Below are 27673 nucleotides of genomic sequence, written 5' to 3'. Positions count from 1 at the left end.
AAGGTACATGTATATAAAATATATAATTAAATGGTAATTGTTGTGAAAACATGTAGCACAATATTGTGCTTTATTGTGTACATAAATGTATTTGTCATGTTTTGACAGCAATTTAACTTTTACCACTGTATATTTATTTAACTTTCACATTAGTTTGTAATCAAATAATTACAAAAGACAAAACCTTCACTTACCAACAGTTCTATCTCTAACATGTATGAAAGGCTACGAACTAGTCCATAGATTGTAATGATTTTGAAGGCATGTATTTAGACATGTCAGTTTCACCAGCAACAAAAATTGTGTATTTGTTAAACTTTTAAATGAACTTGTGACTTTACTGCTACGACAAGAAAAACCTTCACTTATGGAGTAAATTGATCTATAATATTATACATGGCTACTGATTATTCTAATTTATGTTACATGACTTCAGCTTTTGATGAAATAAAATAAAACTATCTGCACTTTGCTGTTAACCTCCATAATTTGACATGAGTTGATTGAGTGCTACTGCATATCTATTTCACATGCCTCTCTATTAGCTGGGAATTTTATGATATTATAATTGGCTGAATATTTACACTGTAAATAAATATTTTTTAATAGAAAACTATCATAGTTAACAGCTGCTTCACACTTGATTAACAACTATACAGGTATAAAATACTTAACCCAGCAAATAACTAACATTGAACAAAAAAAAAAGAACAACAACTCAACTGAAAAATTACTTCTTACAGTATTGATCAACCTGGTAGAATATCAGTTGATCAACCTGGTAGAATATCAACACCAATACAGTTACATCACATTTTATGATGAGTGTCAAGATCTTCTAATATTAAAGTAAATTTGTGAACACCTTGTCCAAAGATGGTTATATTATTTTTGTTCATAATCATAGCTATTTCAATCAGCTCTTTATTACTAAATTTTCCTGGTTAAGAATGGTTTGTAATTTGTAGTTGCACAAAATAGCTTTATAAAAGGGATAACAATGTGTGTAACAAGTATAAATGGTTGGAGGTCCTGAATAAGGTCATAAATCATATTGTGCATTATAATCAGATGAAATCAATTCTAACTCGACAGTGAAACCATATATAAAGGCACTACATGTAGGCATTTGTCAGAGAAAACATCAGTTGATTATTGTGTAATCTGTAATGAATGCCTGCATCCATCTCTAGATATGTGATAAACTGCAAATCAAAATCATGCATAAACATATTTCTTTTGCAGTGGAATCCTACAGATTTCTACACTTGTCACAATGATTCCCCACTGCAATTCTCAAAATATATTTCAATAGTGAAGAAGGATATCTTAAATGCTATTCTAACATTTCTCTGTTTCCTGTTTTAGTCAGTATGCTCATTTTATTTCAGTTAAGAACTGAAGAGTGTGGATACATGTGCAGATACTGAAGATTAAATATTGTGCTTGTAACAATATGCATGGAATAGAATTTCCAAGCTCTATCTCTCCATACCAGGGGTAGCCAAACTGAGGCTCACAAGCCACATGTGGCTCTCTGACATATAATGTGCACCTCACAGAAATATGTTGGCTGAGGTCCATTTTGTATGACAATTAATATAAAAGGTAAATAAAATATTTTCAAGCTTTATAATCATTTACTGGGCATAAACTGAGAGTCTACTGGATTAAGACGTACATTTATTGTTCATGGTGAGTAAATATACTTAAGAATTTAAATCCTAATTTTAATGGTAGATTTGAGTCAGGGATTAAAGAAATTTTGGATCAGCAAAGATTACAGAGGAATTGTTCTGGAGAATCAGTAATTGTATAAGCCAGTGCTGACAATGTTAGTTTTAGTGGCTTACGACTGCACGATTGTGGTATGTGTGGCTGTGTTGCAGGTAGTAAAATTAGTGAAGTGTTAGTGTGACACTGTAGAGTTTGGTTGCATTGTGCATGTTGGAGCTTATTGTTTCTTTTCACTGTAATTTTTTAGAAGTGTCTGTGAAAATTTTGTGAAGGAAGATGGTGTCATCTAATTATAAGATGCAAAAGTATGAAGATGAAAACAGAAATTTTAAGCTAGAGTGGGACAAAGATTTTGCATTCACCATTAAAGGAGGTAAATCTTTGTGTCTTATCTGCAATGTGTTACTCAATCATTACAAAGCCAGTAACTTGAAACGCCACTATGAAACAGATCACAAAACTTTTCTCTGATTATTTACCAAAATCAGAATTACGGAAAAACAAGTTAACTGTGTCAAAATCATCACTAAATAGCCAGCAGACAATGTTCAATAAAGAAGTCGATACAACAACTGAAGGAAATTTTGTTATATCATGGAACGTTGCTCGTACTAAATGCCTATATTTTTGATGGTGAATTTGTTAAGAAGAATATAGCTGAAGTTGTTGCAATGTTAGATCCAAATAATACAAAACTTCAGTGACTTATAGCACAAACACCACCTTCATGCTACACTACAAAGAGATGTATCTCTCAGATCAGTGCTGATGTTACAGGCAAATGTAAAATGTTGTAAAGAATTCTCTTACATTCAACTTAGCTGTTGACAAATCTACAGACATACAAGACAATCCACAACTGGCAGTATTTTTTCATTATGTTTCCTCTGATGTAACTGTGAAAGAAGAGATGTTGGACTTAGTGGCACTAAATGAACAACTCGTGATGTTGACATTAAAAGTGCACTTGACAGAGCCTTAACAAATGCTGATTTTCCACTGGATATACTTACTAGTGTTGCAAGAGATAGAGTACCTGCAATGGTGGGGAAAAATGTAGGATTAATTGCACTTGTGAAATTGATCCTAGTTTTACAGAGTTTCTCCCTGTTCATTGCATTATTCATCATGAACACCTGGCAGCCAGATACTTCAAGTATAAAAATGTTATGAAATTTGTTCTTGAAATTGTCAATTTCATACACTTAAATGGGAAGACCCAGCGACTGTAGCTTGTAGATAAACCCAGTGATGTCTCTTTCTACTGCATTGTGAAGTCGTTGTTAACCAGCAATGTCTTAAATAGGTTTGTAGATCTGTTGGAACCTATTATTACTTTTCTTGAAGAAGAGAAAAGATTCTATCCTCAACTGAGAAATGATGAATGGGTGTAAGATCTAATGTTCCTTACTGATATAATGAATCATCAATTTGGCACTTCAAGGGAAGGATAAGATTGTTTCTGATCTTACTTGGGCAGTTTTCAGATTTCAGAATAAAATAAGACTTTTTCAAAGAGACATATTGTCAAGAAACTTCAGTTACTTTTTCAATCTCAAAAGGAAAGTAAATATTGGGTTAAGGAATAATTCGTGAGCGTTTTTTCAAGTTAAACAAATATATTCATAAATGAAACGCTTTCGCAAAATATTTCATGTCATTTGGTAGATAATTTTTTGCTCTAATAGATGGTGTGTTTGATTTTCATATGTCTTCAATTTTTGCTTTCATTTTCAGCTCATTAAATGGACTGTCAAGTGGACAAAATCGAGCATTTTTTGACACCATCTGCTTTTCGCATTTAATTTCTTGCAATTTCGTTTAAAATAATGCATACTATATACCTAGGTATTACATGAAATAAAGTATCATAATAAATGTTTTGGGTGTAATGTGTTCATGCATTGAAGTATTGTATAGTCTTGCATGTAATGCTTGAATGAAATTATTTAAAAACGCTCACGAATTATTCCTCAACCTAATACATTACCTGATATTGAAATAACAGACCACAAACTGGAAGAATACAAAGATAAATTACAAAGACTGCTTTATAATTTCCCATACAGGTTTGAGGACTTGCAAAAGCTGAAGCTCTGCTTCACCTTTCTTGTAAATCCATTCATAGTTGATGTGATCAGTGATGGTTGTCCAATATTTGAACCTCTGGTGACAGAATCATCTGCTGTGGAAATGGAACTAATAGAACTACAGGAGGACCTGGGTCTAAAGGTGATCCATAAATCCCATTCTACAACTAAGTTCTAGAAGTAAGTTCCAGAAATATCCTGAACTGAAGAAAACCAGTGTGCAACTCATCTAAATTTTCAGCACAACATACTGCTGTGAATCACTGTACTCTGTAATGAAGTTTGTGAAGTCGAAGCATCGTACAATCTTTACAAATCAACACCTGATTGAGCTAATTCACACAGCCTTGATAACATATCAGCTGGAATTTCAATGCCTCACAACTGAGATGGAAACTCACAAGACCTCTACTAGCAGTAAATAGCCTGATAATTGTATCGGTGACTGTTTGCGTCAGAAAAGTATTATGATAAGACTAAAATTTTTTAAGGTGGTATTTGATTAAAATATCTTTAATTTTATTGTTTTACATATTTTCCTCCAGGTTTTGACCAAATATTTTTAATGATATTTATTTGTCTTAATAAATATCTGGTCAAAACTTTGTATTAGTTTCAGTAATCACAAAGTACATATATATACACCAAATATTTTCAAAATCCTGGCTGATTATTGTTTCTATTATATTGAGCATATTCAATACGGTAATGAAATGCAAATTTGCATATTTTTCTTAGATGTTTCCATAGTTCACTAGCATATTAAATACGCTCAATATAGTAGAAACAATAATCAGCCAGGATTTTGAAAACATTTGGTATATATATGTGTACTTTGTGATTATTGAATCTAATACAAATTAACATTTTATAAACTACATACATGAATAACTATTATTACATACATGTATTTCTTAATATATAAAAATTTATTTTATAAAATGTGCATGTAACAATAAAAACGTGTGTAATATTTGTTCATGTCTTGTGGCTCTCAAACATCTGAAGTTTATCATATGTGGCTCTTACATTAAGCAAGTTTGGCCACCCCTGCTCTATACAGTGGTGTAACTAGGTCTTAGAAGGTCCTGTGACAAACGTTTTGTTTCCCTCCCAGTGAAACATTTTCCATGCTTTGATCTTTTTTTCCCTTAATTTCAATATTACATATTCCAGATATTGAAGCTTTCTTGATATCCTGAGTTCTTGAGAAGTTGCCCCACATTTTACTTCATTATTTGCTGTACATTCTATATATCCTTCCATAATGCTTGATTTATATTCTTGGTTTCCAAACTTATATTCCAAAGTACTTTAAACAACCATGTTTTCCAAAATTATTTGTTTCTTAGGAAAGAAAGATTATATTTTTTTACAGAACAGAGAAACAAGAAGAGTTCATCATTATCAGGTTTTAGATTGGCCTGCTAATGGAATTCCTTCAAATACTGCATCACTGATCATGTTACAACACAGAATTCGAACAGATAATCCTAATAACAAAAGCCCAATTATTGTTCATTGCAGGTAAGATTAAAATACTTTCTAAAATATTTATTTTAGTTACTTATGACAGTATGATATGTTTATTGGTTGTTAAATGTCTGTAGTATATAAAAATTAAGCAATACTAATTGTATCTAGATTATCCAAAAATTTATTATAAGATTGTTCCATGTTAAAAATAACATAAGAGTTTTATTGTTGTAAAACATCTTTTTTTGAGTTTCATTGCATTATCAAATTCTAAAGAATGATATAAACTTTTTGTATGTGCATATGTTTCAGTGCAGGTATAGGAAGATCTGGAACTTTTATTGCAATTGATGCATTACGGCACCAAGCAAATGAAGAATCTCAAGTTGATGTGTTCAGTTTTGTGAACAAGATGAGAATGCAAAGGATAAACATGGTGCCAACTTTGGTAAGCATATGAAATGTTTACAATTGTAATTCATACTTGCTTTTCCAAATGTGAAACCTAATTTGGATTGTTTTCCATGTGTATTCTTAACGTTACATCTGATTGTTATCTAAAAAGATATAGTTACTGAACTCAATATTTCCATGATTTATAAGCAGTTTTGGTGCTATATATTTTATAGTCTCAAGCTGAAAATATATTTGTAACATGTCTCTCATATTAACTATAACACTTCAAAATATGTAAAATCATGTTGCAGTTTTCTGAAACAGTGTCAACTAATATATAACTGTATCACTTCCTTGTTATTTCATATAAATGTCAGATTTTAACTTCTTGAATATTCTTTCTCTTATTTTTAGAAACAGTATACTTTCATTTACGAAGCTCTTTCAGAAGCAGTCTTATGTGGTGATACAATGGTGATGGCTGACCAACTTCATATGTATGTTCAACGCATATGTTCCCAGCAACCAAATACAGACATGTCAGAAATAAAGCAGCAGTTTGAGGTACTGTTTAAGCTAAATGATATCCTTAAAGCTGTTAATATTGTCTGAATAACAAAATGTTGTCAAGAGTTGTGAAGGTACAATACTCATAAAGTGTAAATCCATGTTGGTGGAATAATACCAAAATTTTTGGGTGATTTATTTTCAAATGAAATCTGCTAGTTTTTTGTTCCAGTAGTTAACAAGTAACTTAAGTATGCTACAAATAATGCAAAATTATATGTTGATGTTTACTAATAAAACTGTTAAAACATGTTTTAAATAGTTCAGTTTGCTCACCACATTGGCATTAGCTCACATTTGTAAGTTTGTGGAAGGTATCATTATGTGGTAAACTGTCAACAATTTCCACCCCTAAATCTGTCAGAAAAAAAGTGTTTAAAGTATGTTTGACTTATTCATTGTTCTGAAGCAAAGGGTAGTTTTTTTAGATCATATGTAAAAGAGTAAGAACATAAAAATAGTCTTACATATGTCACTTAAAGATTTATGGTTCTGTTATTATTTTACTTGTAATTTCTAAATTTTCATAAACGGTAACACATTACTTTCAAACATTTATGAAACAACATATATCTTTCTGACATAAACAAGGAAATTGAAAAATAATATGTAAGAGTTGTCAGGCCAAATCTTTTGTTTTAATGAACTAAGTGTTCAACAAGCTGTTTGTAATATTTTCAGCATGTTAATCTTTCTTGGTCAAAGAGATTGGTTTTCAACATCAACTATAGTACTGGAATACTGTATCATTAATAAAGCTATAAATTAAAATTTAAGTTGTTTTTTTTGCAAGACAATAAAACAGTATGTATCAGCCCCAGCAAAGAGTGATGCACCAAATCAAATTCCTCATTTTTACTGTTTGTTTGTTTTTTTGGACGTGTAATATGTATATCCTGATTTGTTAAATAATGAAATATCACTGTAATCCTAGAAGTTAAGATCTACAATTTTAGCAAGAAAAACAGTAAATATTTCCTTCATAAATTTTTAGACTTTGTCCAAAATCCAACAGAAGATTAGCATAAGCCAGTTCTCTGATGCTTTGAATGATATAAATATTTCCAAGAACAGAGATCCAATGATAGTTCCTTGTAAGTACCATAAATAGTGTTTATATACTTATACAAGTAAATTTAAAACCATAGACAATGTTATCAAATAGTCTTAAATAATAGAAATTTATCCTAGGACAATTATACAGAAGTTGAGCACATTATATTAAAATTATTTTGAAGTCTTACCATGATGTTACATTTCATGTTGTTGTGTCTGACCATGCTCTATCTGATGATCATACACCTTGACAATAGTCTAGCAGCTTAGGTTTCATTATAAGGCTTTCTTGTCCTAAGTACACCCTTATTCCTGTTTGCTTTCCATAATTTATCTGGTGTTGAAGATGATAGTTTTTCAGTGTCCATTTCAATGGTCTGTTTTCATAGAAATTCATAGGTGTTGCATTCTTCAACTTGACCAGTATGTTTTCATATCAAACAACATGAATACTCATTGCATTCTCCAGCTGCTTGAGATATGTGATGTTTGAATAGACATGTTGTGGAAGCAGCTTGTGTACATATTGCATGTATAACTTGTTCAAATGTAAATCCTTCTTGGTTATGTTGTATAATGTTTCCTTAAAAACATAAATGGCCTTTGCTACTGGTCTTTGTGTTTATGGGTTCTCATCTGTTACAAAAAATTCACACTTTTCATATCATGGCTAGGTTATGATTTATTGCATGTCTCATTTTGGATGGTCATTACTTACCCAAGCATATTCATATTTCTTTGTTTCCTGATGCCATTATGTGTAAGGAATATTTCTATCATGAAAACTATAAATGACAATCTTTATGATCTCAACATATGAAAATTTTACATTGGAAAATGTTATAGAATACTTTTCTCAAAAGTGATGAATATTTGGTGAAATTGCATTACCTCCAAAATGCCAAAAAATGTTCAAATGTAATTCTGATATAATTTTCTCATGAATTATGTTTCAAGGGTTGGTATGGCAAATAATTATTTGCAATTAACTTCAAATATGACATAAGTATTTACAGTTTTTGCCTTACTTTTATTCTTTTCTTTATAAATAGAATAATTACTGTAATTGTAATTCCTAATTTTAAGTAGCTTTTCAATTTAGTTAATCCTCATAAAGATACAAGTTAAGTTACTGGAAATTTTAATTGTCCTTTTTTTTTATGTGTAATGGAAATAATTATAGAACACACAAGCAATATGTGTGCAGAGTCACAACAAACAAGTTAATCTGTTAATGGTGTGAAGCATTATTGCAGAAAATAAGTTATACAAGACACTAGTGTGTCATATGCGAGCTCTATATTTTATCCAAGGTATTACACCATGTTTACCATGTCAACATATAATTTATCAATTTATAATTGTGAAGTATTATACCAAACAATCTGTTCTTTATTCTTTGAATGTGTTTTGAACTTAATTTTCATATAAACCCAAATAACTTCAAGAATGTTTATATTGGAACTTTGTGCAGGTCAAACTGTAGTTGTGTGTGTTCTGTTTTTGTTTTTTTTTTGGAATGCAATGCTTCTGATACAATTACTTAGGCATTGGATTCAACTTTATCTGGTGAGGAGGTTCAGACTTTAATATGAAGGATGTTTACATCCCTACATTCAGCTGGCAATTTCCTTCTCATTTACAATCCAACAATGTTTTTGTCGATGAATACAATCAGAGAAACAAAAGATGGAGCCACTTTTTCTGGCACCTTCTTATTTTTGTCTGCCACACTATGCACCTTTTTCTTTTTTATATATACAGCTGGTTAACCAGTTATGTGGTATATTACATGTTTCTCTCCTTCTAGCTTGCAGAATCGTTGATTGGATGTTTATGACATTAATGTTACCAGAATCCTCTACCATTTCTTGTATGTTGTCACATATACACTCTGGTTCTCCCTCTCTAAGACCCCTGTTGGCCAGGAAGATTGCTTGGCTTTCACACACATTTGTTTACCTTCCATCTGAACTCATATTTCAATCCTGATTGGCTTCCTTATCAGGTTCACTCTCTGTGACATTGTGTGTTATGTGCTGTCCTCTTGTGGAGTTCACATTTCTGTCCTTTTATTTTCTGGAACCCTTCCTTTTCTGGTGATCTATTTCCTGTCACTAACTAGTTGGATTCTTTGACTTCTCAGGCTGGCATATTCAGTCTTATCAATGGAAGTTGTCGTCTCCTCAGTGTTTTTTCTCATAAAATTCATCATATCACCACATCTTTTGTTACTTGTATTCACTGTCCATTAAAAAAATTATTCAGGCTGAACGTGGCTGTACTTCTTCATTACTCGTTATCTGCACTATTTGGCTGTATCTTTTATAGATGGATATAGTTTTCCTCCCATAGTGATTCCACATATGTCTGTTCACTTCTAACTTGAGTATGTATTATCACATTTTATTCATATTTAATTTTCAGAGAGCCTCTCATTGGATCCTACTCTGCTGCAAGTATTGCCTGGTCAGTTGTGCTTTTACTCAAACCTGCATTATATACTGGTAGAACTACACTGAACAAAAATATAAATGCCCCATGTGAAATATTGGTGTCACATGAAGAGTATCACCCAAAGTTAGTGTATACTCCTTCTACTTGTACAAAATGGATATTTCTCTTGATTAGTGTCCCAAATTTGAGTCTACCACTGCCTGTGAGCATTTTCTCAGTGATGTGTTAATGTCACTGAGTGCATGGGTGTGGCATATCCAGACGCTGCTCAAACAGAATGAGCAGTACTCGGACACTCCTTATACTGGAGACAATAAAAGACCACCCCGAAATGTCAAATTTTGACAAAAGCAGAAATGCCTTAGATGACTCAGGTCATGCGGGAATGTGCCATTGGCATGTTGGAAGCAGGAATGTCCACCAGAGCAGTTGCTGTGCAACTGAATGTTCACTATCGGATGATAGGATGTTTGAGAATTCGTTTTCAACAGACGGGCAGTACTGCAAATCGACCTCATCCACGTTGGCCACGTGTGATCACCCCAGCACAGGATTGCCACATCTGGCTTGTTCACATGGAGGTGGTGGTGTTATGGTGTGGGCAGGCATCGTGTATGGGCAAAGAACACAATTGCACTTCATTGAGGGGAACTGGAATGGGCAACGATATCGGGACGAGATCCTCAACCCAATTGTAGTGCCGTTTGTCCGGCAGCATAATGTCACCTTCCAACATGACAACGCCCGACCACATGCTGCCAGGATCTGCACCCAGTTCCTTGAAACTGAGCACATTCCATTTCTGGACTGGCCTGTGTATTCGCCAGACATGTTGCCCATAGAGCATCTTTGGGATGTTCTGGTTCAACGTGTTTGTGATCGTGTTCCAGTTCTGGATAATGTGCGTCAGCTCCATGTGGCACTCCAGCAAGAATGGAATAACATCCCACAGGCCACCATAGACAACCTGGTGAACTCCATGCAAAGGAGATGTGCTGCTCTGACAGAAGCAAATGGTGGACACACAAGATACTGAACAGTGAATTTCTTCAGCCTGACCCCTACCATGTTTGAAGGAGTAACAGTCCTGTTCATGTGCCAATATCAAGATGTAACGGACAGTGATTTGAAGATTATTCAATAACAAAATGAATTGTGGTTGATTTCATATATTACATGTCCCTAATGTTAATAAAAACTCAAAAGTCTGACATGGGGCATTTATATTTTTGTTCAGTGTATTATGCTCATTGTAGAAAAGGAGTGTGTTTCACAAGCCTTCTAGTGAAATGCCAAGTGGTATATGCTTATGTGTCTTAAGGTATCTGTATATTTAACTCAGTGGTGGACTATCATTCATGAATTATCTATTGTAAAGTAAATGGAGATTTCTAGCCATCCTTGGAGACCCTTCAATTGCATAAATTGTAAACTGTTTGCTTTTCAAAATAGGAAATCATGGACATGAATTACAGTGTGACAATCCTTCATACTTTCCAACACGTTTGTACCCTGTTTTTTCTCCAAGTGGAGAAAAGGAATCTTACCACTCAGCAGTACCCATTCACTGGTATGGTGGACAAGGGGACATCACCCTATTCCCACAGTTTAATGTAGTAGAGGGTTCACTTCTCATTAATTCTTGTTGCAGGATGCTTCTTTTCCTTACACCTACAGTGGAGTTGGGAAACTTTGTCTGCCTTGTAATACTGGAAACAGGACATACATAGATACACCATTTCTATGGTGTGAAAAATGTTCCACATCCTCCTTGTAATTATGTGTACAAGTTATATCTTCCCTGCATTTATGGTTGAGTGAGTTACAGTTTTTGCTCTTAATACAAGTTCTCATGATTGATTTGAGGCAATTGTAATTCTGGTTGCTTCATACAGTTGGAATTGGAATGAATATATCACATAGTCCACATGCCCTAGCCACACTGTTTATGATACTATAATTTGTTTTATTCTGGGTGATGCTCAGCCTCCTAATGTCAAAGACAAGTTATGGAGCATTGTTTGTTTGCTTGAAGTTCTGTAGATACATATCCAAGGCTAGTTGTTTCTCTCCATAGTTATATTTTGACGAACTATCCATGGACTTACTATTTCTGATCCTGTTGGTATCAAGTTCTTGTTTCATAGAAAGCTGGCTGTTTTTTGGTCTTGTTTGTGCAGTGGAGGGCAGTTCAAACTCACACCATGTTTTATCACTATGGATTGCATTTCTCAGAATGAATTTAGCTTGTGTACATTCTTTTATTACACGATTGTTGCGTTTCTTTCCATTTTAAGTGGTGAAGAGCATATGTGTTTAAGAAGTAGTGCAGTTCCCTAGATGTATAATTTGGTTTTCTCTCAGAGTATACCAGTTATTTTTCCTAACCACTTTCCATTTGGTTTCATTGTTAGGTGCCTACACCAACCTCTTCACTTTTTCAATGTGGTGTTCCAGCTTTGTAAGATGGCATAAAAATTAACAATTTCTTAAACCAAAAATCTATTGCTGATAGTTACTTGCCTCTTTTTACATACTTCCCAACCTTCCTCCCCACTGCCAGTTTTATTCATTTTAGATCCTGCCAATTCTAACAAGTGGGAATTGAGTGGAAACATCAGATTGAGCTAGCTGTGCCAATGTAGGTGACACAATGCTATTGGTGGAGGGTGGTCACATGCTACATACATGTTCAAAAGTGGTGTATAATTTCTGGAGTATATAAACTGGAGTGCTGAGCTTAGTGTTAGAGGAGCTAAGCACCAATTGGAAATACATTTTCAGTGATAGAAAATGTTAACTTTCAAAAAATAAAATGAGTGACAATCCCATATTATTTGCCTTTTATATGATTTATATAGATATATATATATCCATACTTACTATTGTTACTATTAGTGGAAGTCATATCTTATAAAGTTTTAAGTTAAAGTTGTGATACAATTTATATAGATAAATTTCTTTAGCTTATATGAACCAGTTTTGAACAAGGTTGAATTTCCTGTAAATTTCTAAGTTAGATAAGTGATTTTTTAAATAGTTGTTTGTTTCTCAGGAAATATGTTGTCATTGTTTTTTTTAAATAGCAAATAAGTCACGTATACGATTGTTGACACCAGTAGCAGAATCGAGAAGTGATTATGTCAATGCAGTTGCTGTGGATGTAAGTATTCTTTTAACAAAGAGAAACTGTAGATAAACAAATACCAAAAGTTAATCACACTTTATATGGACAGTTAGTATCCATAAAAAAAAAGGTTTTTCCAACCATTCAACATTCAGAAGCCACCAAGATAGACTTGTATAGTTGGAATGTTATAAAAATCTTTCATAATGTACATATATGAAAAGAAGCCCAAACAAAAATAAGAACAGGTTGCACTAATCAAAAGGATCCCCAGGGTACAGGCTATAATATAGGATATAAGATTGCACCATAGGTTTTGAAGGTGACTGAATAAGTAGGACCCACAATGTGATGGGGATGAACCAACTATCAGTCTTAGCATCCACTCACCAGTTTCACATGAAAAATAATTAAATAATCAAAGGAATAGAAATATAAGTTAGGAGAGTGAGATGTGGATGCCCAAGCCCACAATGTTCCACATCTGCATTGCCCTTCACTGCCAGCAGGTGGTTGTGGGAAGGTCACTTCTCTTCAAAGTAAAAAAAGAATAAAATAAAAAATAAATAATTAAGAAAAGTAATAAGGTGTTACCTCTTGGGGGTAAATAAGTCAAATAAACTTACGTCCTGAAATTGGCATTCCAGCTAAAAGCAATTTAATATGGGGAACTGGGGATGCTACTCATAAAATTTATACTTGTTAAACAAATCAAGTATGTAAAAGTGGGGGTACTGTGTGATGCCTCTGTCCAGCACAACACATAAGAATATGCTTGTTAAAAGTAATTTCTACTTGCATGCCAACACTACTGCATCAGCATTTTTCTCGTATCATACACACTATGCATGTACTATGCGCACCAACCAATTAGCACGTGCAAATCGTACGTGTGTTTAACTTACAAGTGTCTTGCTGCTGCAATTTTCAAAATGTCTCCAAGCGATATTCTTGGATTGCATTCATTTAAATAATCTTTTCAAGTAAGTACAGAACTATAACAAGACAAAATCAAAGTTCATATGAAAAAATCCCCATGATTTTGAGTTGCTTGTGGCTGTGAGCTGCTGTTTAGTTTGCTTATACCTCCCACTGTCTATAAGATAAACAGCAATTGTTTTATAAGCTGAACTAATCTGATTAACTTTTGATCTCATCTTATGAATGAGTAAACTCTCTTTTAATGAAGGCTGTGGACATCATTGGCATTTGGTAAAATCTTAAACTGATTTGAATGGATTGCTATATCATATTCAATTATGGTATACTTAAATACACTGAATCATTATTTAGATAACATAAGTATATGAATATGTGACGTACATCATCTGTAGACTTAAACTTATTTAACAAGGGTATTTTATAATATTTATTTACCTGATAAATCAGTATGGAAAATATTTGTACCAATTAAGAACAAAATAACAAATAACATAACAACATGTATCATATTATACAGAGAGCATTTCATGAAAATGGTTTGCACTGGCTTGTACCTTGGTAAAATATAGCATAGATAAATTATCTTTATGTTCAATGATGAAATAATGTATATAACACAACTATGGATTGTTTTGCATACTTTAGTGATTTTTATATGATGTATGCATTTATCCAATTTATTTCACCTTTTGATCACTAGATGGATATGAAATAAATACATTTTTAGGAAGATCTAAAAAATTAGTTGTAATGTTGAGAAATTATGTAATGTAATATACTAAAAAGATAATTAAATAAGGAAAAGTTACACTATAGGATGTAAATAAAGTTGTGAAAAACCACTTTAGGTATATTCCTTTATATTTATTTTAGGTATACAAAACCATTATGGTCTGTTCAATAATTTGTGCCTTCATAATTATACTTTTTTTATTCATCTTCACTTCTGATTGCCATTATACACATTAAATATGTTTAGCTTAGAATATGAAGACTGTTTATGCATGCTTTAAATCTTGTCAAACTGTATATTAATTTTTGTTTCAGGGCTACAAACGTAAGAGTGCCTTCTTAGTGACTCAAATGCCTCTTAAGCACACTGTTGTGGACTTTTGGCGACTGATTTATGACATGCAATCTCCGATGATCATTATGCTCAATGATCATAATCAATCTGAAAATCCTTTAGTAAGTAGTACTTATTGTAATGTATTTAATATTCTTTTAATATCGATGTTTATTTCAATTTAATATATATTTAGAAATGTATGTAACTTGTGTTGATAAAAGTGTATTGAGCAAGTATCACCTATTCTCTAAATTTGTAGAAGATTCTCACATCTAAGAATCAACAATATATATTTTACATAGTTGCCTAGTGAACTTTCAAGAATTTCACCTAAAGATTATGAATTGACACATCAAGAGACAGTAATAGAATACTGTCTGATCACTACAGTTAGTATGCTATGAGACTTAGAAGCTATAATTGCGATAAATGCTTATTAATCAGAAAACTAGAGATATTAAACCAGGAACATTTATAGATTTTGAACATTACAAACCATTCAACTTCATAGAATTAACTTCACACATTAGTATTTCTATCCCTCGGTGTGGATTCCTGTATGTGGTGCGGGGACCTCCCAGAGAAGGTTCTGGTTTTTCAGGTTACCTCCTTTGGACGTTAAATGTTCGCCCAAGTGCTTGCCATACATGGTGACACATGAAAGGGAAGAGAGGATTCTTTGGCTTTGATTTCATGTAAATGGACAGCCTTGAGGTAGCCACCCAGGGTCAGTTGGCTGGTCCACTTGTGCAAAAGTCAACAAAGTACCAGTGTTGGACGTTCTCAACAGATATTGTGGACATTGTATCTGATGCTGGTGTTTGGGAATAGTGCTAATAAAACCATGGCATTGCTGGAATATCCTTGTTTTGCATTGTAGTATATCCCTCATAGGGATCCATGGTGGGTAGGGTCAGTGGGTATCAAAATATATTTTCTTTATTATTGATCCCCAAAATAAAAATAAAATAGTGAAAAAACAGACCATAGGCTAAATGATAATGTCTTAAAAATTCTGAGCAGCAAACTTCAACCTCTTCAATTCATGTACCTCATTTTCTGACACTACATTCTCTTTCACACAAATCTTTAGGGCAAACCTCTTTCTTTTTTATTCAAAAGGGACTAAAGGAGCTTGCTGGCTCTCCCAAGTCAATGAAAGAGCTTCGTTCTGGTGACATATTGTTGTAAAAATCCACTCCTAAACACAGTGAACTCCTCTTCCATTCAAAGGCCATTGGGGTTACTCCCCATGTTACTTTGAAGTTGTCAGGAGGAATTATTGTTGAGAGGGTTTTCAAGAACATTTACCAAGTCAGAGATCCTTGTTGATTTCTCCACCCAAGGAGTTTCTGCAGTGAGGTGCATCTCCATTCACAAAGATGGAATTATGATGCTAACCAATGTCCTAATTTTAACATATACATCACCATGTCCACCTTCCACCATCAAGGCAGGTTATCTTAATTGCAAGGTATGGCAATATATTCCAAACCCTCTCAGATGTTTCTAACATCATTAGTTTGATCACTGAAAGACATAATGTTGCAGTTCCTTGATGTGTGCTTATTGCTGTGGTTCTTTGAGTGTGAAATAGACCCTCATTGTGTTAAATGTAGTAGCTCTCACCCATCTTACTTTCATTCATGAACTAGTTGGGTGGGAGAAAACAGTTCACATTATTTTTTACTCTGAAGCTTGATAGTTACTGTCCACCATTCCTTCTTGGACATATACTACCATACTTCATTCCACTGCTACAGTGGGAGTGTAAATGGATCTCTTCATGCCTCCGATAGAATCATTCTCAAACCATGTGAAAAGTCTTTTTCCCTCAGTGGTTAAGAAAATTGATGAATCAACACCCATCTCTGTCCCAACCATTCCATCCAGCAGATCTCTGGATCCACTTCCTTTGGTTCCAGATTTGGGTGTTTCTTTGTTCCATCTTCTTTTCTTCTCTGGCTCTGAGATATAGAACGATCATTTTCTCATGCTCTCATTCGTTGGAATCTTCTTCCAATGACAGAGACCTGCCAAATCGACCCAAGGCAGGAATCATGGAGGTTGATAAACCTTGTTCAAATAAAAAAAAGACGTGGTTGAAAACAGAAGGGCTCTCCACCTAATTTGTCTATATTTGTACAGAAAAGACAGGTTATGTGATGGACAAGTGCATGGAGGGGTGGCACAGCACTGCTGGTTAATCAGTATGTGCCCACCCTGTGTTTGCCACTTGACATACCTTTGCAGGCTATAGCCATTTGTGTCTCCTATTTTACTTTTTAAGGAGAGAACTATGGAGGTGCTGATATTGGTGAGAGAGATCGCTCTGTAGAGCATATGCTTTCAGATCATAACCTTCAGTATTGGTTATTATACTTATTTTCCTACACCTACTCGGTCTTTTACTGCTATTGATCTCTCCATTTGCCCCCTTCACTATTCTCCCACTTTTCATGGAGGATTAACAGTAATCAACAGGGTAGTGATAATTTTCCTGTCATTTTGAGAGAGACTGTCTGTGGTTGATGGCACCCAACCCTCATGCCCCGATGCATGCTAGACCATGTCAACTGGCCCTCTTTCACTACTTTCACAGAAATTGATTCTGCCACCATCTGTAAGTCATTGATATTCATGACCACATGGCAGCAGTGACTAACTCTATTATTTAGGCAGCTGCTCAGTGTATTTCTAAAACCTCAACACGTTTTCCATGGTATACTAGTCTGTGGTGGAATCCTGCCTGCCACATGGCACAGAAGGTTCAAAAATGGGCCTGGGATACCATTCGTAGGAATCCCGCACCTTCGACCCACATCATTTTTCAGCAAGTTCGTGCACATGCTTGGCAGGTAAGGTGTCAAAACCTGAAAGAATCTTGGATTAAGTTCACAACCAGCATCTCTTCTACTGCCAGTTCCAAAGTCATATTGGACAAGATTGAAAAGGTCAGTGAGCAGTATAACTCTGTCCCCCTTTTGATTTTGCTCTCTGATAGCCAGGAAGTAGCTGATATTAGGAGCATTGCCAGTACTCTCAGTGAAAGCTGTTGCCAGATGTATAGCACTTCTGCTTCATCCTCCACCTTCTTAGCCATCACAACTAGGGCAGAACGATTACCTCTTTCCTTTTGGGCTGATCATCTCTATGACTATAATCACTCCTTTACACTGGTGGAGCTCAAACTGGCTCTTCAGCATTCTAGTAGTACATTGGTCAGATCTGATGATATACACTAAGAGATGCTGTATCATTTCTTTCCTGCTTCTTTTGCTATTCTTCTGGTTGTTTTTAACTGTATCCGGCAGGAGAATGTTTTTCCTGATGCATAGCACCATGCTGTTGTTCTACCTTTCTCTAAGCCTGTAAAGGATCCCAAAATTCCTTGAAACTACTGTCCAGTTGCTTTCACGAGCTGTCTCTGTAAGACCTTAGAGAGAATGGTTAATATTAATCTTGTTTGGTTCCTTGAATCAAACAACCTCCTCTTGCCCACCCAGCAGGTGTTCCAACAACAATACTCCATTGTGGTCTGCCTGATTCTACTTGAAATGTCAATCAGAGAAGACTTTCTCAAGCAACAACATTTTGTCTCAGTATTCTTTGACCTTGAGAAGGCTTTTAATACTAAGTGGAGGTATGGCATTTTGAACTAGGAATCATTGCCTATTAAAACAATTTTAATAAAAGTGGGCAAATGACCACACAACCCATATAAATGGCCATTTGCTCACTTTTATTAAAAATGTTTTAATGGGCAGGCGATTCCAAGTTCATGTGGGTTTGACACATTCCCATTCTTTTCTACAGTCCCTCAGGGCTGTGTCTTGAATGCCACACTTTTCAGTATAAAATTAATGCCATCACTTGACAACTCTCTCTTACTTTTGCAAATGGGCTCTGTGTTGATGACTTCAACATATTGTGTCAGTTGGCAAACATGAGGTATATTGAGTGGCTGGCAACTACAGACTGCCCTCAGTTGTTTACTGCAGTGGACCACAGCAGATAGTTTTAACTTTTTTCTCTCTAAAACTGTTTAAATGCACTTTTTCTGCTAATGAGGTATTTATCCCAATCCCAAACTCTATATTGGTGAAGTTGTGCTTCCCATGGTCCTTGAGACAAAGTTTTTTGGGCTTGTCTCTGAATGTAAGCTGACATTTACACCACATATCAAGCAGCTATGAATCAAGTGTACAAGGACACTGAACAACCTCCATGTCTTCTCTTCAACCTCTTGGGGATCAGATCGATGTTCTATGCTGAAAATATATTGTGCTCTCATTTGATTGAAACTGGACTATGAGTCTCTGGTCTATGGCTCTGCCAGGATCTCAACCTTAAGGATGCTGGACTGTATGCCATTTCTCTTGCCCTGGATCACATAGAAACTAAGCAATATTCAAATTGTACTATTTTTAATGACTCACTTAGCTCTCTATTAGCCCTGGTATTGCTTCGTGTTTGTTCTCACCGATATTCAAAACCGACTGGCCAATTTTGTTTTAACGTCTATTTCTATCCAGTTCTTCTGGATACCAGACAAATTTGGTATTTGCACAAACAAGCTCACTGATACAGCAGCTAAGTCTCTCTGCTCTAGTGCTATCACTGTTGTGCATATTTCAGACATGGACTATGGTCCTATATTCAAGGCTCGACTTCACATCAGTTGGCAGTTGACTTGGAGTGAGCAATGTCAAAACAAGTTTTTCAGATAAAACTCTCTGTTGAACTTTGGTCATCTTGTTTTCATAAGGATCAGAAAGAAGAAGTTGTCCTAACTAGACTACACATTGGTCACAGTTTTTTAACTCATCATTTTCTTTTATATGATACTGATGCATCAATGTGTGGTCTGTGTGACACATAGGTCACAATAGTCCACATTTTACTGTCATGCCATTTTAGACATGTTTTGTCCACAGCTTCACCTTAACATTGTCATTGTCATTGATGGTGACACTGTCCAACTTACAAATGCTTTTAGTTTTCCAAAGGCCATTGGCTTTTTCAATGCTATTTGAGTTATTTATTCAAAAAATTGGATTTTTTTAACATTATTCCTTTTTACAAATTTTCATAATTCTACTTTATTTTCCTTTTTTTTTTACTGGTTGTTTGGCACAGATAGCATAGCTGCCATGTGCCATAAAACACTAAACAACCAACTTAGTATTAAGCTTGTAAACTGCATTAGGCTAAACAAGAATAGAGCTGATGAAACTTTGTAGAATAGACAGCAACTGCCTGTCGTGAAAACACAAGTGTAGAGGACGACATTTTAAAAGTCATCTGCTTTTTGCCTGATTTGAAGATGAAAGAAGGCTTCTGAAACATCGTCCTCTGCACTTGTTTATCCACAACAGGTAGTTGCCGTCCAGTTTACAAAGTTTCATCATGAATACTCTGCCTAAACAACCTATCAAAGAAGAATAGAGCTAGCTAGTGTTTTCATCATGTGAAGTGTATATGTATATTAACATAAAATTAATCTGCTTGTTGTGGATGTGGATTGTTGATAAAATTTTAAATTCCAAACCAGATAGGAAACTGAATATTGTTTGTGGGTTTGTAAAATATTTTTATACAAATAATTATTTATATATCTTGATATTCTATTAACCTTTAAATTTAAATTACCAGTTATTGAAAATCATGATATGTGATATAATAAATCAGAGACTCATTTGGGATAAATTATAATATATAACATTATTTATAACAACTTAAATTTATTATTTCATCCAGCATGTTATGAAAATGAATTTTCTCATTTTTGAGCAAATACCACTTAAAAGGTGCCACAATATGCAGTCTGAAATTGTGTTAGCTAATAATTCATGAAAATATATTTGTATTGTATGTGAATGGAGATGCATTCTTATGTGTAAAGTAAGGAATTTTTGAAGAAATTCTTAAACATAACCAATACAGTTCTTCTTCTTGTTTATAAGCAAGAAGTTCTTAAGAATACCTCATTTGGTGTGTATGAAAACAACTCTTTGAGATATGTTACTATTATGTGTGTGTAACGAGTCTTTTAAGGCAGTCTTTTAATGAGTAGGCAGTTTTTGAAGATATATTCTTGTGTTACCTGACAAAAATATTTTTAAAGATGAATTTCTTTATCTGCATGATAAATACATCTAGTCATAAAGTATTTTGTTAATTGAGCCTAAGCAATTAACTGTTGAATCAGAGTATGTTTTGTGAAACTAAGTCAGTGAGTGTATTTTCTAGGAGAGTAAAAATTTCTAATCAATGATGACGAGAACACCCACTTGTGGAGAAAAAAAAATATGTAAAAACGGCTGGTTTGGGTTGCATAAACAATTTTTCTCAACTCAAACCAGCAGAGTAAAATTTCTGATATTTTCTAACTAAAATCCTTAGATGAAAAATTGCAATTAAATTTGTAGAAAATTATTTTTTATTTGAATATAGATGTTCATTGAATATGTTTTCTGTATATAAGTAATTATTGATAATACGTGTCATCAGAAATATTATTAAACTTGTATATTATTATGCAAAATAGATCTTTTTTTTGTAATTACTAACATTGGAATCAAATTAATGTTTGAAACAGCAGTTGCAATCTTGTAAAAATCATGAAACACTATAGCATTATATGATTATTATTTAACCCTTTCAAAGGTATTTCTTTTGTCCTTAACAAAATTCAAAACTATATTGTACTAGTTAATGCTTATTTGCTAGTATATGTAGTCATATGAAGTAAAACACTCTTGCTCTATACTTTCATAATTTGATTTCATAAATAATAAGTATGTTTCATTATATAAGACTTATTCCTAAAATATGCATTTTTACTTCATAGGATGTTGGGCAATACTGGCCTAATGAAGATTGTTCAACCTTTGGACCTTTTGAAGTGCAAATTATGAAATATGAAGATCAGGGTACAGTTGTAATTCGAAAAATGAAACTAATAAACAACAACCAGGTAAATTTCACCTGTGTTTTGAATTGGCAGATATTTTATGATATATGAGTTAACTATATGGTGACATTGTTACTCATTTTAACTGTTATGTTCTTGTATTTGCATTCTCTAAATGTAAAATGTTGAAAACATTTGCAATAGCTTATGTATATACTCTTTTTATTGTTCTTCATTTGCTTGCTTGGATGTTTTCCTTGTGCTTTGGAAATTAACTTATGAAACAGTATATGAACATTGCATTTTGAGTGCTACTTCTGCACTTATATTCCTTGAGGTTCATAAATTTTTATATTGCTTCTGTCTTGCATGAATATGAATGCATATTTGGTTAATCATAGTAGATTTTTTATACACACACACACACATGGATATCATTATTTTATGATGATGATGACCGAAGAATTGTTCACGTTGTACTGGGTGTCGCTGTTGTTGTTAAAATTTTATTTAAAATATTTTTAGATCATTCAAATGAAGTATTTTTCTTTATTTGTCTTATGAACTGGTTTCATTTCTTCATGTTTTGACACCAGTTATATTCTCATTTAGTGAACAATAAGAAAAATATGTATCAAAACGTGTTATAGACAACCAAACATGTACTGGTCAATCCTTAAAATAGATTGTAAGTTTATGACTTTAAAGCCAACTTTAACATTCCATTAAAGTATGAAAAATAGAACAGTAGCCAATAGTTTTGTTAGTTGTTTATAAATCAAAATATTAACAATATTTCCACTCATCTACTATTTAATGAAACCATTCATTTAATCCAGTGTGGATATAATTCCCTTCAATTTGTAAATAAATTATATCTTCCAGAAGTGAAAATTTATGTAGGTGTAGAAATTATTTATTATAACAAATAACAAATATGAAGAATTTAATTCTGGTAAAAAATAATTTGATCTTAGTTAATTTGAACATATGTTAAATCAAATTTAGTTGCCACTGTAATAAGTTTTGTTTTAAGGTATTGATAATAAACCAGCAATGCTTTGAAGATATGGTTCTAGCAAAACAACAAACAAAACTTACTAATAATGTTGACAACGAGTTTTACAATTGAATGGCAAACAATAAATAATTTTATGTTAGAATAACTGAAATATATATCAATTTCGTTTATGTAAAAATTATTCTATAAACATTTTGTAAAAGAAAATGGTGTAATTCTTTTCTTCATCACTACGTACAACATAATGTTAGTTTATAGTGATAGAAAAGCTCCACTATCAAACTCAGTTCCAAATACACCATTTAAAAATGGTTTGATGTGCTACTGTTTGTTCATAAAGGTTATAGACCTTGCTTTCAAATGAAACAAATTGTTGAAGAATGTATAGATAATAATTACTGTTAACGTACAATTTGGGACATAAAAATCATAATTTTAGCAAATTTATTTGTGATTATTGTGAAGGTAGTAGTCTGATTAAAAATTCTTATTAAATCATTTTGGCATGTAATAAGCACATTGTTGTTTTTGTATTAGCCCAGTAAAGAGCCACTCAAAATTATTCAGCTTCAGTATATGGATTGGGACCAGGAAGAAGTATTACCTGCTAATGCTACCTCTGTGTTAGCACTGTTGAACCATGTTGAAAGGTGGTACCGAAAAACAGATGGAGGTCCAATCACTGTACACTGCATGTAGGTTTTCTTACTTTTCTCTCTTTATCCCTGAACATATCAAGAGCACTGGAGTTTTATTATGTACTTTAATATTTGAAACTCACTGTTCTTTCATGCTCATGTTTTAAATTTATGAATTCTGGACTTTACAAAATGAAAACTAAGGAAATGTGAAAGAGAAATCAATTTGAAAAATTCACTTCTGTCATTATTGCTGCTGTAAAAAAACACTTTTTTGTTTATAGTTAAGCACAAAGCTCCACAAAGGACTGTGTGCTCTTGCTACCAAGGGTATTGAAACCCACTTTCTAGTGTTGTAAGTCCACAGACATTCCATTGTGCCACTTAAGTAACTACAAAGTCACACCAAATGTTTGCTACCCCTTTTCTAAATAAGGTTTTAATACTTCTGTGTTTCTTTCAATTTTATTTGAAAGTTGCTTAAGTAAACACATATAACTTCATTTCATTCTAATTGTACCTGTGACCTGGTTCACTGATTTGCCATTAATTGAGTTCTCCTACAGAAAAGATAGCTTATGATGTCCCAAAACAGACAGCTTTCTTTTCTGTCAGTAAATCTGATAATGGTCCATAGTGCTCCTGCCCTTGCACTAAGTCATAGTATGAAAGAGCTCACTAAAATTTCACTTCATCTTTCTCTCTCTTGCCAGTCTTACATACTCTTCACAGACATACTGTCTGTTGTTGTTGGGTTGTTTTTTTTTTTTCAGGATATTTGACTTATCTCTGTTGTATATTTTTATAATAAATAATGTAGTAGATGTGAATTTTTTGTGTTTTGACTCTTTCTTCAAGATAAACTCAGTCACAGCTAACAGAGTAATAGACTTCTACTCTTTTACTTTATATTAATTGGACAACCAATTTGTGCACCCTTCTCTTTCTTTGTGGTAAAACCATGCACTGCTGTATATGATAATATCTAGATAACAATTAAAGCTTTAACTGAAGAGTACTGATAATGTCAAGGAGTTTAAGTTTGTCAACTAGTTACATTATAGAATTAACTCTGTTGTTACTGTAAGCATTAGATATTGTTGATGTTGTTCTTTTGACATGTTTCTATATATTTGATTGATGTTGTGAATAATATTTTTATCGAATTTTAATTTATTTTTTAAATTTTACTATTTTCTGTAATTTAGAAATTAAAATATATTGTCTTGTTACCAGGAATGGTGCAAGTAGATGTGGCCTGTTTTGTGCCATCAGTTCTATTTGTGATCAAATAAAAAGAGAACAGCTTGTAGACGTCTTCCAAGTAGTCAGATGGATTCAAAACAACCGACCAGAATTTATTTCTTGTATGGTTAGTACATGATCACTGGTTTTCTTTTTACCAAAATAAACTATAAGAAATGGTTGTATTATAAAGAAGAAATATATTCTATTGCTAATCATTTTATTTTGTTTGTATTGGGTTCTGCTTTATTTTTCTTTGTATTTGATTTACAACTGAAATAAGTTGTATAAGGTCTTACTGTGAAACAAAACTTGAACAGTAGTTTAATAGTTTTTATGAATCTTCTGTTCAATTAACTAATTATCTACTGATGTACATTACATTAAGAATGGATCTACTAAGTAACACAGTATAAAGCATTACTGGTCAAATCTAGTTTTAATTAATGATGTACATAACACTATTAGTTAGTTGATTTGATGTGCATTTGTTAGTTAATGATGTATAACGTTATCAGCTGGCTGACGTATGTGCAAGTTATGAATATTACTTTATTATCCAGTTAACATATTAGCTAGCAATGCATGCCATCTTATCATTCATTAAATGTGCTTTAAGTTTGTAATATTAAACTTTAAGTTTGTGGTGTGCACCATAATATTTTTCAATTAAAATATGATCTGATAATTAGATAAGATTGTTTCTGATCTTGTTGATATTTATTGTAGTTGCTCAACTTCTAGGCAGGCAATATACACAATATTATGACTTAGTTGACTCATTAGCCAGTAATATGTATCAGGTTATCATCCACTTCATTTGTCAGCTAATGATTTACATTGTGTTATTATTCAAGTGGATTATAGATAGCCTAATTAAATATGTCATATTATCATATAAATGCTTTACAAATGATGAATGAAAATTTGGTTCATTAGTAAAATTTTGCTTCAGTATATACCCAACTTTCTTTAAATTTAATTTAACTTAATCTATAACAGAGCACTATTATGCAGACAGAAACACAAGTTTAAGCTTCAGTTCTCCTGGAGTACATACACAGTTGAGTCTAAGGTGATATACTTTGAAGTTGAACAATTGTAGGAAAACATTATGTATCGATAAAAATATAACTGCTCTTTCATCATTGGGTATATATTAGTAACAGTATAAAAAACAAACAATGTATTCATCAGAAAATATTATTTGTAGAGTGTCCTTTTAAGGAATTGCATGTGCAAAGTAACTAAATTGTTTATGATTATTATGTGTTATTTTAATTTCAATAAGTTAGTAGTATTCTTATCTTACTTGAAGTATAGTAACAGAAGACTTCCTAGTATTCTTATTGTAACAATTGTTTCATGACAAATAGTAACTTGGTTTTTCTTTGTTTTCAGGAACAGTACAAGTTTTGTTATGAAGTGGCACTGGAATTTGTGGACTCATTTTCTGTTTATGGAAAGTTTCAACCCTCCAGTTAAATACAAATGTAGCTTCGTACTTGGTCATTTTCTTAGACAAATCTACCATAATTTAGATTTGCAATTGGACATATACACACGTGTACAAAACTTTGTTGAGCAATGTTACTGTTTCTTAGTCTTCCTTTACTCCCAGCCTTTAGAGTGAATATTTTATTGTATTATTGATATAAAAGATTTTTAGACCTACTAATACTTTACTACTCATATTAATGCACTGTAAATCATTTATAATTATGTTGATGCCACTGCTTATTAGATGAAGTCATATCGTTTCACTGTTTATACAAACTAATGTAAATCACAGAGTGAAACTTAGTGTTTGTTATTATTAATAGTAGAGCTTTTCAATTCATAAAAATAAACTATAGCTATAGGTTTATTTAAGGATTTGCCATATTAGTAGGTTGAAACAATTATTTTTTATGATCAACTTTATATCAAGGCTTCAACCTAATATTAATTCACTTTTAATATTCTGTCTAGTCCTTTACACAACTATCAAAATGGAAGCTTTATGTCTAAATTACATAAATGTCAGACAAAATAGTCTCTTTTGAAAACAATGTTTAACAGTTCTGAATATATTTTCATTAATACACACACACATAGTAATGCATATTAATGACAGTATACAAAACACACATTAGAAGTTGCTATTTGATAGTGCATTAGTGTTTAAAGGAGTAATGTTTATAACATAAAATAGATAAGAAAATACTTAAGGCAGTAACAAAGAAGAAAAAACAGAGGAATTGTTTGGGTGCTGCAAAACAAAATTACCACGTTTCTTGAGAAATTGTAGTATAATAAAATACTTTTATCTAAAAATATGAAAAATTAGTAGTAAAATCTGTAGTCAGATTCAGTATCCATTAAATAAGTTGACTGATGAATATTTTGATGTATAAAAGATGTTTGAAATTCCTAAAAGACTTAGTACATTCTTCTGTAGAAATAAGTAATTAAGACATGCAATTTTATGAGAATTTATACATGGTATATGAAATAAATTAAAACAAGATGCTATTACAAATACATATATTATTAATAAAAGTTTATATCAATGACTTTATCAAAATATTGACACCAATAAATTTTGATGATTCACATTAGACTGATGAAGGTATAAGCATAAGAAATAAATACAACCATGTACTATGAGGTAATTCATTTAATGAAAATTAACAAATTAAGTTAAAATTTGATATTGAAAATACACAAAGTGAAAATGACTGGGTGTGGCCAAGTGGTCAGTTTTACTATGCTGCAGATTTCAGGGTCCATGTTTTCAATGCATAGTATGCCACTTTAACCATTTTACATTTTTAGTTGTTGGTGCATTATGAAACTGACAGTCAATCTATCTGTTTATTTCAAAATACCTGTATCAGCAGCAGGTGTTGTACACTGGTTGTCCTCCTTTAATCATCAGTTCTAAATTATGGATG

General features: G+C 32.8%; 1 pseudogene across 1 annotated transcript in view; it reads left to right on the top strand.

The window, feature by feature from the left end:
- Positions 1-27149, top strand: part of LOC143240317 (receptor-type tyrosine-protein phosphatase S-like) — a 171755-nt pseudogene extending 144606 nt beyond the window's left edge. The window contains exons 37-46 of the transcript XR_013021713.1: positions 5206-5354; positions 5616-5751; positions 6114-6263; positions 7261-7360; positions 12866-12942; positions 14896-15036; positions 21771-21896; positions 23392-23549; positions 24729-24864; positions 26139-27149. The product of XR_013021713.1 is annotated as a receptor-type tyrosine-protein phosphatase S-like (transcript). The remainder of the gene's footprint in view (positions 1-5205; positions 5355-5615; positions 5752-6113; positions 6264-7260; positions 7361-12865; positions 12943-14895; positions 15037-21770; positions 21897-23391; positions 23550-24728; positions 24865-26138) is intronic.
- The last annotated feature ends 524 nt before the right edge of the window (positions 27150-27673 follow it).

This window comes from Tachypleus tridentatus, chromosome 2, assembly GCF_004210375.1.
Source record: "Tachypleus tridentatus isolate NWPU-2018 chromosome 2, ASM421037v1, whole genome shotgun sequence".
Classification (NCBI taxonomy): domain Eukaryota; kingdom Metazoa; phylum Arthropoda; class Merostomata; order Xiphosura; family Limulidae; genus Tachypleus; species Tachypleus tridentatus.
Note: the sequence above shows the minus strand (reverse complement) of the source record. Positions and strands in the feature narration are given on the sequence as shown.